Raw genomic sequence first — 10264 nt, forward strand, 5'->3', positions numbered from 1 at the left:
TGGGCATAGCTTGCAAGCCAAGTTAGCTAGGCCTCTCCCTTAGGCTCATGACCCCTCGGTCGGGAGAACCTTCTTCTTTGTACATGCCCTGGCCCTGAACTCTATATAAGGGCAACCAGGGCATCCTTACCACTATCTTCAACACATTCACACCATAGTAAGGCTCCTTAAGCATCCCTTCAGGCAGTCCATCTCCTAACTCTAGCTCTCCTACCTCTTCCACCATTCTTGCACCCCCATTTTAAGAACTTCAGAGCATTCAAGCGAGGAACACGCACTCGATCATCTCTGAGACTGGACATAGGGCTCCGTCCTGAACCAGTATAAATCCTTATGTCTTTTGGATGCTACCATCATCTTCCTAGAACAGCGCGGTAATCGTATAAATTTACTAGTTTGGTTTACAAAACACCGACAGTATAGCTGAGGGAATTTGTCTACCAAGGAAACTAATCCACACCAGCGGTCATGCCAAAAGCTGGTAGACTTACCATTCCCCACTACCATGGATCTGCCCTTCAAGTATATGTGTCTTACTTTTAACAGGTAATTCCAAACAGGGGAGTTTTTGTTGTTCTTTTTTAACTGGGAAATGATTCCTTTTTTCAAATATTTTTTGGTAATAATATCCTGTCAAATACCAGTTCGATTTTCAACTTTCCAAAGGCTTATGTTCATGTTCCTCAAATCCTTAACTCCTAATCCTCCTTTATCCTTTGGCTTAGTTATCTTGGTCCATTTGACCAAGTGATACTTCTTTTTAAATTCCCTCCCTGCCAATTTTTTTTTTCTAACTGAATCCATTTTGTCAATAGTTGACACAGGCAACCAATACATAGACATGGCATAGACTGGTAGATTACTCAAACAGAGTTAATCAGGACCAACCTGCCTCCTAGGCTTCAAGAACTCCCTTTCCATCCATCAAGTCTTTTAAGCAACTTTTCACAAATAGGAATCCAGTCAGCAACATGTAATCTGGAGCCAGCCACAGGGACTCCAAGATACTTTATGGGCCATTTCTCAATAGCACAATTAAACATGTTGGAAAACTCTACACTTTTATTATCATCTTGACTTACCATGAGAACCTCACTCTTGGAAAAATTAATTTTGAGTCCAGACATGGCTTCATGTGGATAAAGAAGCAGCTTGAGATTAGAGGCTTGCGCCTTATCATCCTTGAGACAAAATTGTGTCATCTGCGTACTGCAATATTGAAACTCCATTCTCAACATATTCTGGCACTAGGCCTTGAATCAACTTATTTTTCTGAGCAAGAGCAATCATTTTAGCTAGAGTATCAGCAGCGATGTTAAAGAGAAAGGGAGACAGAGGATCTCCTTGCCTCACTCCCCTACCAGATTTAAAATAGTTTCTAGTGGTATTATTGATTTTTACACTAACAGTTCCAGAACTCATCACCATCTTAATCCACTCACACCACTTAGCACAAAAGCCCCTTTGTTTGAGACATTCAAAAAGGAAGTACCAGTTTAGCTTATCATAAGCCTTTTCAAAATCTAATTTTAAAACCAGCCCATCTTTCTTCTTTATTCTAGTATCATGCAAAATCTCATACAAGGCCATAATACCATCCATTATGTTCCTATTTTTTAGAAATCTAGATTGACTTCTATTAATGATTCTCCCCATGACATTATCCAGTCTTAGCATCAAAACTTTAGTAAAAATTTTGTAAATGACATTTAGCAGACAGATAGGTCTGTACTGTTTGATATTATTTGCATCTTTCACCTTGGGCAGAAGGGTTATTACACCATAATTAAATCTCCCAATATCCAACTTCAGATTATAGAAATCCTGGAACATATCAACAAGATCAGATTTGATAAAGTCCCAGCAATGTTGATAGAACTCAACTGGGAAGTGATCAGGTCCTGGAGCAGTATTCTTTTCCATAGAGAATACAGCCTCCTTAATTTCTTTTTTAGAAAAAGGTTTTTTCCAATTCCTCATTTTCCTGGTTAGTAACAGATTCAGCTTGATCCCAGCAGCTTGGATCCATGGTGAAGCTAGAGTGGGTAGAAGGACCAAAAAGGTCATTGTAAAATTGAGTGGCATGCTCCACCAGGGCAGCATCCCCTCAATAACATGGTCATATGATTTAGAGAGAAGATAGTATTCTTGCGTTTTTTTCCCATTTGCTATTCTATGGAAAAATGCCGAGTTATTGTCACCCTTCAAAAGCCACATGCTATTAGATCTTGCATGCCAGTAGCTTTCCTCCTCTTCTGTCAATCTGAGCATCTCAGCTTGAATAAAAGATTTTCTATTTAACATCTCAGCAAATAAAGACATCTCTTCTTCCAGCTTTTCCAATTTTTTCAATTCCTCAGTTAGGATTCTTTTATACTTCCTAGTATGCCCTTTAATGTTTTGACCCCAACCTTTGAGAAATTTCTTCACTGTATCCAACTTAATGCACCAAGGTTCGATGGCAGATTTGGCAGTAATTTTCCTATTCCAGATGTCTTTTACTTTATCATTAAACTCAGCATGCTGTAACCAAGAAGTCTCAAAACAAAAAGGTTTTGATTCAATTTTCTACTCAAGGTCAGTTCTCACAATCAAAGGATTGTGAGCATACATATATCTAGGTATCTTCCTTAGATTACACAGGGGAAATTCAACTTCCCATGAGCTAGAAATTAATACTCTTTCAACCTTTTCAAGACTGGGATTTTCCTATTATTGGACTAGGTGAATTTGCCATCAGCAAGGGGGAGTTCTCTAAGTTCATATAAATTGATAATAAGATTGAACACAGATCAGAAATTATTTTCAGCAAATTTCTTATTCTTCTCAGAACTGAATCTTAGAATATTAAAATCTCCACCCATAAGAATGGGGTACTTAGCCTTAAAGCAGAAATTTGAGAGTTGAGACAGGAAGCTCTCTTTGTAGTCATCCTGAGCTGGCCCTTAGATGTGAGCTAAGATCCAGTGTTTTTTGAGACTTTTATCAAATACATTTGCAATTATCATAAAATCACCATTATCAAAGTTCTCAACTTCAAATCTATCTTTCTTAATGCCACTTAACATACCTCCAGATTTGCCACTTGAAGGAGTCCAATGCCAGCTGAACTCTTTAGCATTATCAAGTTTCCTAAAAAAATTCTCAGAATAAGACTTCTTCATAGTTTCCTTAATACCAATAAAATCAACTTTATGATCCCAAATTAGTTATTTAATATAGGTGCTAAGCTCTTTCTTAGCAACCCCTCCGCAATTCCATATGATGCCTATCATTTCACAACCTTTTTAATGGTATTCCTGTCCCTTAGATTGAATCTAGGGCTAGCCTTGGATTCATCTCCTTTAGAGTGCAAAGAGCCGGCAACAGGTTGGCTTTTGCTAACCCTAGCTTTTTTTTATTTTTTGGAAGACCTGCTCTTTCTACTGCTGGCAGTAGGAACAAAAGGTTCCACCTCAGAATCATCAGTGCCCCAATCAAGTACATTTTGTTCTTCTAAGGGAAGATTTAAATCTTCCAAATTATCCATTGATTCATTTGTAATTATGTTCTGGTCATTAAGTTTCATCATGGCATTCTCCAGGTCTCTAAGAACATCTATTTTCTCAAATGAAAGAGAATCAGAATGTACCCCCATTTTAGATGCTAAAGAAGCAATATGAATTTAGTAAGAACTGCAAAGGAGTTCTAGTTTTCAGGAATTATACCTTCATTTGATAGGCCAGAAGTCATCTTGACCTAGACTTGCTCCCCCATATTCATCTGTGTTGCACCATTATCCCTCAGCCTCTTAATTTGTCTCACCTCCTTCCATTTAGGCCATTTATCCTGCCCATTCTTCTGAATGTTCTCTGCTGGAGAGCACATTTTTGCAGCCTATTTCTCCCAGATTTCATACTGCTCCTGTGTCCCATCCAGGCTAGACTCATGTTCTTTAACCATCAAACTTTCTGTTCTGTTTGGTGTAGGAATATTCATTGTCATCTCCTTCTTATCCATTTCCATGTTAACTATCTCCTTATCAGTTTCTCTGTCTCTATCCTCATCCATCTCAGTGACCTCAGAATTTTGTCCATCCTCCTCTTGGATTAGTTCCCAATCAATGTCCTAGGATTACTTTTGTGTGCCATCCTCTTGGTTGGAGATATCTACTTCAGGACCCCCTTGACTGCCCTTGATGGGACTCACAGAGACAGCTCTATCCTTTCCACAGATCACTTCTTTCTCTTCTTCTATAGTGGGAAGACTTTTGCTGCTAGTTGTATTGATCATGTAATCCTCCAGGTTAAAAAAAAACTTAGACCTGCTGCTATCACAAATGGAATTCTTAGCCTCAATAGTGGCAAATGGATCAGATTTAGATTTCTCAAGATTTGAACCATATTCATTTATCACTACCTGAGCCGAGTCATCCATATGAATGCTACTCAACATCTTGATCTCCAAGGTGTCAAAAGTGCCAAATCTTAGTTGATCAGAACCTGTGATGATTAGATCTTCAAATTTCAGCCCCTCGTCCTCACTGTCTTCTTCAGTATTTGTTACTTGATGAGTACTTTCTCTAGTAACTTGTTTTCCTTTGCCACCAGTTACAGTTTTGCTAGCACCAGCCTCATAAGATTGACCAAAATTCCTTGCAGGGTCCAACTTTTGCTTTTTAGAAGGAATATCATCCTTTGGCTTGTCCTCATCATTTCTTATCCATTGAGTACCAGCAGGGTTAGTATAACTGTCTTGGGGTACTTCTCTATAAAAGAAATAGTCATAGAAGTTGAAATCCAACAGGCCATCCACAGATGTTGGCACTTTGGTCACATCACCCTCAATCTTAACTCTGACATAGTCATTCTTGTTCAAATTTTCTTTATCAACTTCCAAGAGAAGCCCCACCTTAGAGGCCACCATGCAGACATTCGAGTAAGATATTTTCTCATATGGTATGTTGCTGATTCTGAACTAGGCAACATCCAAGGTTCCCTTGGAACCAGTAGAAGGGTTCCATTTCTCAACTTTAATAACCACCTAAGGCTTAGATCTCATCCTGACCTCAGTGAAGTGAGCCAGGTCTTCAATTGTTTGCACATTGGGAAACCTCATTTGATACTTTCCCTCTCCAATCCTCTTAGCATGCCATCTCTAGGATGATGTAGGTCCTGCCTTTAACTTGAATTCATTCTCAATATCTCTGGCATTAGCTTGGCCAGCAGTGATAGTCACCAGAGCAGTGGTGGACATATCCTTAATCCCTGACCATAAGCAGACAACCCACAAAATGGTGAGATAAACTCCGAGGGCATCTTAGTCACACAGACCCTGGCCACATGACCCTCTTTGTTACATCTGGAACAGATAACAGGGTTGGGACAGTCAACAGAGGCATGTCCAACCCTCCCACACCTTTCACAAAACTGAGGCTCTTTAGGAGCTTCTCCATCTCCATTCCCCCCTCTAGGGCTATATGATTTTCTGTCGTCTCATTCTGAGTAGTATTGTTCACTGAGTTCTCCACACCAACTGAATCTTTCTTCTGACTTGGATTGGATTTTTCTTTTTGCTCCTCCTGCGATATCAGATTGGGCTCCTGCCTTGCCGGATTCCCTTGGTTCGTGAATCCACGGCCGCCGCCTCCTTGAAATCTACTGCCCCCTCTCCCTGCTCCCCTAGGAATCCAACTCCGAATGCCTTGCCATCCCCCATTAAATCCACCACGGTTGCCTCCATATCCTATATTGAATCGGCCTAGGGTTGCTGGTGATTGTTCATGGTTTCCCTCGGCTGTGGAGGAGCCTGGAGAACCTACAAAAAGGATCTTGTATCACCACCTAGGGACGACCAGCCCAATGACCTAGGAGCTGCACCACAAAGGGGAGCTGATCCCATATAATAAGATGAATCCCCCAAACCCCGCACTGGAACCACATCACAAACCCCAACAACAGAGCTATGACGCCATAGACGAACTAAACGAGCGCTCAAATCGGCTTCAAGATGGTTGCGTACCTCATGCGGCAGCCGGATCTTCTTCTCTTCTTGATATACACCTTGTTTAAATGCACGTGTATCCACATCCATATGTGTTGAGTGGATTAAAATGGAACTTAGTTTAATTTATTTCAATCCACTTCAAAAACGTGGACTGAGATGAATACATGTACATTTAAATAAAAGAAATGTATCTAAAACCTTAGATTATCTTAAAATTTAGACTGAAAAGAGTATTACTTTTTAGATAGAGGGAGTAGTTGACAAACAAACTTCAAACAATGAGGTTATCAACAAATAAATATAAAAAAGAAACTATGCCCTGAGAACTTGATTGATTATACATATATTTTTTGACAACTTCTAGCGAGAAGTAAACCAAAACGGACTTCCTAGCCAAAACAGACTTGCTAGCTCTCATTCGATCTGAGGCGCTAGCGTCGGACGGTGCCCACACAACAAGCGAGCGATGCGAACGCCCCAACAACATCGGTCTTATGAGCGAATACCCCAGCAGCTTGCTGCCCGCACCACCACGGACGTCACCAGCGTCGCCAGACCATGTGTCGGGACCGCTCATGCCTCCTCCCGCTTCCCCCACGCATCCCATGTACATAAGTGTGATCTATTTTTGAAGCATTTAGATGCAACACTTGCCACATACAAAAGAAGACAGATAAAATACTTGAAACATGAGTCTAAAGCACTTGTAAAAACACCTGAAAACACTTGAAAACCATTGCAAATATACACAATATCTAGATAAAACGCTTGCAACATATGTGTGAAATATATGCAACATCCGGATAAACACACTTGCAACATATGTCTAAAAAATAGATGAAACATTGAGAACATATGCTAGCAACATACGTGTATAACATCCGTACGAAACACTTGAAACATACATACGAAACAACTGAAACACTTGAAACATAGACTTGCAACATGTCTATAAACGCCTGAAACACAGTGTGTTGCGCGGCCATGACCTACCTAGTGGGGAACACTGCGCTGGCGTAGGCCTCCCCATCCTACCGATGGCATGAGGTGGATAGGGACGTAGGCGTATGTGCAGGCACATGCCTCCCCTTTCGCAACGGATGACACTACTACAGATCTGAACATCACTGCCGGCCTCATCACTGTCGGATTAGGGTGAACCGGTAGTGATATACCTTCACTGCTGGTTCTGAGCTTAAAAATAAGAAAAAAATTGGGGCTGGGCCAAAACCGACAGTGAAGGTCCACATCACTGCTGGTTTGTGGCTTACAGCCGTAGTGGCTTGATGTTTACTTATCACTGCTAGTTCTAGCCAAGAACCGTCAGTGATGTTGGGCTATCACTGTCAGTTCTAGACAAGAACCGACGTTGATAACACAATAGTACAAAAAGCTAGCGCCGTCCTCTCCTTCCTCCTCTTTTCCATCCCGAGCATAGAGGCGCACGTTTGGGCCGCTCCCTCTATTATTGTGGCTGCTCTTGACCATGAAGTTAGCTCTTGAATTTGGAAGAATGGCTTGATCTTCTTGCTTTAAGGTTAGTAACAAGCATCCATTCCTTTGATTTTGTTGCTTAATTAGCATTGTTTTGATGGCTACATTGCTTGATTCTCATTCTAGTTCTTTCTCCATTCTAGAGAGCACTTTTTCAATTGGACTTTGTGCAAGACTTGCAAGCAAATTGTGGTGAATCCATCATCCAAAAGGTTGGTGTGTTTGAACACATTTAAATTCCTAGCTAATTACATGGTGGTCAAGATCATTGTTAGTATGTGATGCTATAATTAGTTCTTGATAGGAGTAGAGTAGATTCTTTTACAATTTAGGTGAGCAAATTAATCCATGTGCCACCTACCAACACATTGTTTAGAGCTACATTGTTGTTCATGATCATATCTTCAATTTTAGTGTTTTTTAATTAGTGTCTCCATTTTTATGTAGCATGGAATAGAATAATTGTTCTTTATTATGGTGAAATAATTGTTTTTAATGGTGCTACTATTTTCAATTTATATGGCCGAGGCTACCAATTTTAATATTTCAATAATTAGTGTACAATAATGTTTTCCAAAAATGGGGTGACTAAATTAAATAAGTGTAGAATAAATTGTTGTTTCGAGCAACAATTATTGTTCATGAAGCTTCACTTGTTATTAATTTCTCTGTAATTACTGTCTCAATATTTTGTTGTGTAGAGATGGATCGAGAGCGGATGTATGGGTCCCGAACAGACAAGCGGTACATGGTTGGCGTCGGCATGTTTCCCACCGATGCCGAAGCCCGTGCTAGGAATGGGAACCCTATCTTTTGCCCATGCAAAGATTGCATAAATCAAAGAAAATAGGCTCAAATTGAGTTTGTATGAATGCACTTGATTATCAGGAGGTTCATGCCAAACTATACGATATGGACTATGCATGGCAAGGTTGGTGTGAATGTTCTGTAGGAAAACGATGATGATGTGTCCATGCCTGATGTAGCCATCCACGATGCTGACAAGGAACCCGGTGTCAACACGGAACCTATGGCCATAGTTAATGATGTGTTTAGGAACACGCTAGCTAATGACACTAAGGATAACGATGGCATTTCTCAGCTACTACGTAATGTAGAGACCGAATGTCTTAGTGAAAGACATCTGAGAAAGCTAGAGAAAATGAGACAAGATGGCAAAACACCATTGTATAAGATTTGTCCAATGAGCAAATTGGAAGCCAACATCATGCTGTTAGAGTTCCAATCGATAAACAGATTGAGCGATAAAAGGCTTCAATCAGTTGTTAGGTATAATAAGGAAAATGCTCCTAGAAAAAACGAGTTGCCAGAAAAGACATACTTGGCCAAGCAAATGATTTGCCCCATCGGCCTCGAGGTTGAAAAATCCACGCATGTTCCAATGATTGCATATTGTACCATGGAGATGAATACAAAGATTTGGATGTGTGCTCCAAGTGTGAAGCTCCATGGTACAAGGAAGGGCCATCAGATGAGGGTACCAAGACTAGAGGAGGTGATGTGAAGGTCGTTTGGTATTTTCCTATAGCTCCACGGGTGCATAGGCTGTTTGCATGTGTAAAGCCAGCCAAGCTATTACGCTAGCATGACGAAGAGCATAAGAAAGATACAATGATGAGGCACCCTACCGATGGGAAGGATTGGAGGACAGTCAATACTGTGTTCTATAAGAACATCGGTGGAGAGGTAAGGCACCTTTGGTTTGGTTAAAGCACAGATTGGATGAATCCTTTTGACCAGGTTAGAAGCAATTATAGCACCTGCCCAGTGATGCTCTACATATACAAGCTTCCACCTTGGCTTTGTATGAAGCGGTCGTACATCTAGATGTCACTACTGATCCAAGGGCCAAGACCACTTGGGAATAACATCGATGTGTTTCTGGAACCAGTGATCGATGAACTAGTGGAGATGTTTGAAAAGGGTGTGGAGGATGTTTGGGACGAGTACAAAAAGAAACATGTAACAATCAAGGTAGTACTTATCTGTACAATCACCGACCTACCAGGTCGACGTTGCTTGTCCAGAGAGAAAACAAAAGGCTATACTTGATGTTTCGAGTGCTTGGACGACACCGATGTGGTACATCTGCCAAAGAACTCAAAGATAGTTTATATGGGACACCGTAGGTTCCTACCTAAGGATCACCCTTACCGTAGGAACAGAAAAGATTTTGACGGGACTATTGAGAAACACTTACCTCCAAAATATCAAGACGGGCATGCGATACTTTGAGAAGTCAATAAACTAGAGGTTGTCCTTAGGAAGGGGCACAATGCAGTAGCGGCGCCTGATGGGAGCATCTAGAAGAAAAAATCAGTTTTCTAGAAACTACCTTACTGGCCAGTGCTGAGTGTACACCACTGTCTTGATCCCATGCACATTACTAAAAACATGTGCGGTAACACACTTAACACATTGATGGACACCGGGGGGACATCGAAGGATTCACTATCCACACTCCTAGACATGTAACACTTAGGAATCAGGAGGGAGCTGCATCTCACGGTGCTAGAGGATGGCTAGTTTGAACTTCCAGTTGCGTCATGGACCTTAAAGAAGGAAGAAAAGCGTGCGCTTATTTCTTTCTTCAATGAACTCAAAGGCTCGACAGTATTCTGTGCGAACCCAAAGAGGCTAGCAAACATGAGAGAACTAAAGTTCAACTATGGCTGTATGAAGCCCCATGACTATCATGTCATTATGACTCAGCTGCTCCCTGTTGCCCTGCGTGGTATCCTCCCCCCAAAGGTCGACGCCCCAA

At 41.0% G+C, this 10264-nt stretch overlaps 1 long non-coding RNA gene across 1 annotated transcript; it reads right to left on the minus strand.

Moving 5' to 3' along the window:
- Positions 1 to 330: 330 nt before the first annotated feature.
- LOC136513715 (uncharacterized) lies at positions 331 to 5981 on the minus strand. The gene is made up of 3 exons (XR_010773431.1): positions 3708 to 5981; positions 3071 to 3132; positions 331 to 1209 (listed from the first exon to the last, which is right to left on the minus strand). It is a non-coding gene; the product is annotated as an uncharacterized lncRNA (long non-coding RNA).
- Positions 5982 to 10264: the final 4283 nt, after the last annotated feature.

This window comes from Miscanthus floridulus, chromosome 16 (genome assembly GCF_019320115.1).
Source record: "Miscanthus floridulus cultivar M001 chromosome 16, ASM1932011v1, whole genome shotgun sequence".
NCBI classification, from domain to species: domain Eukaryota; kingdom Viridiplantae; phylum Streptophyta; class Magnoliopsida; order Poales; family Poaceae; genus Miscanthus; species Miscanthus floridulus.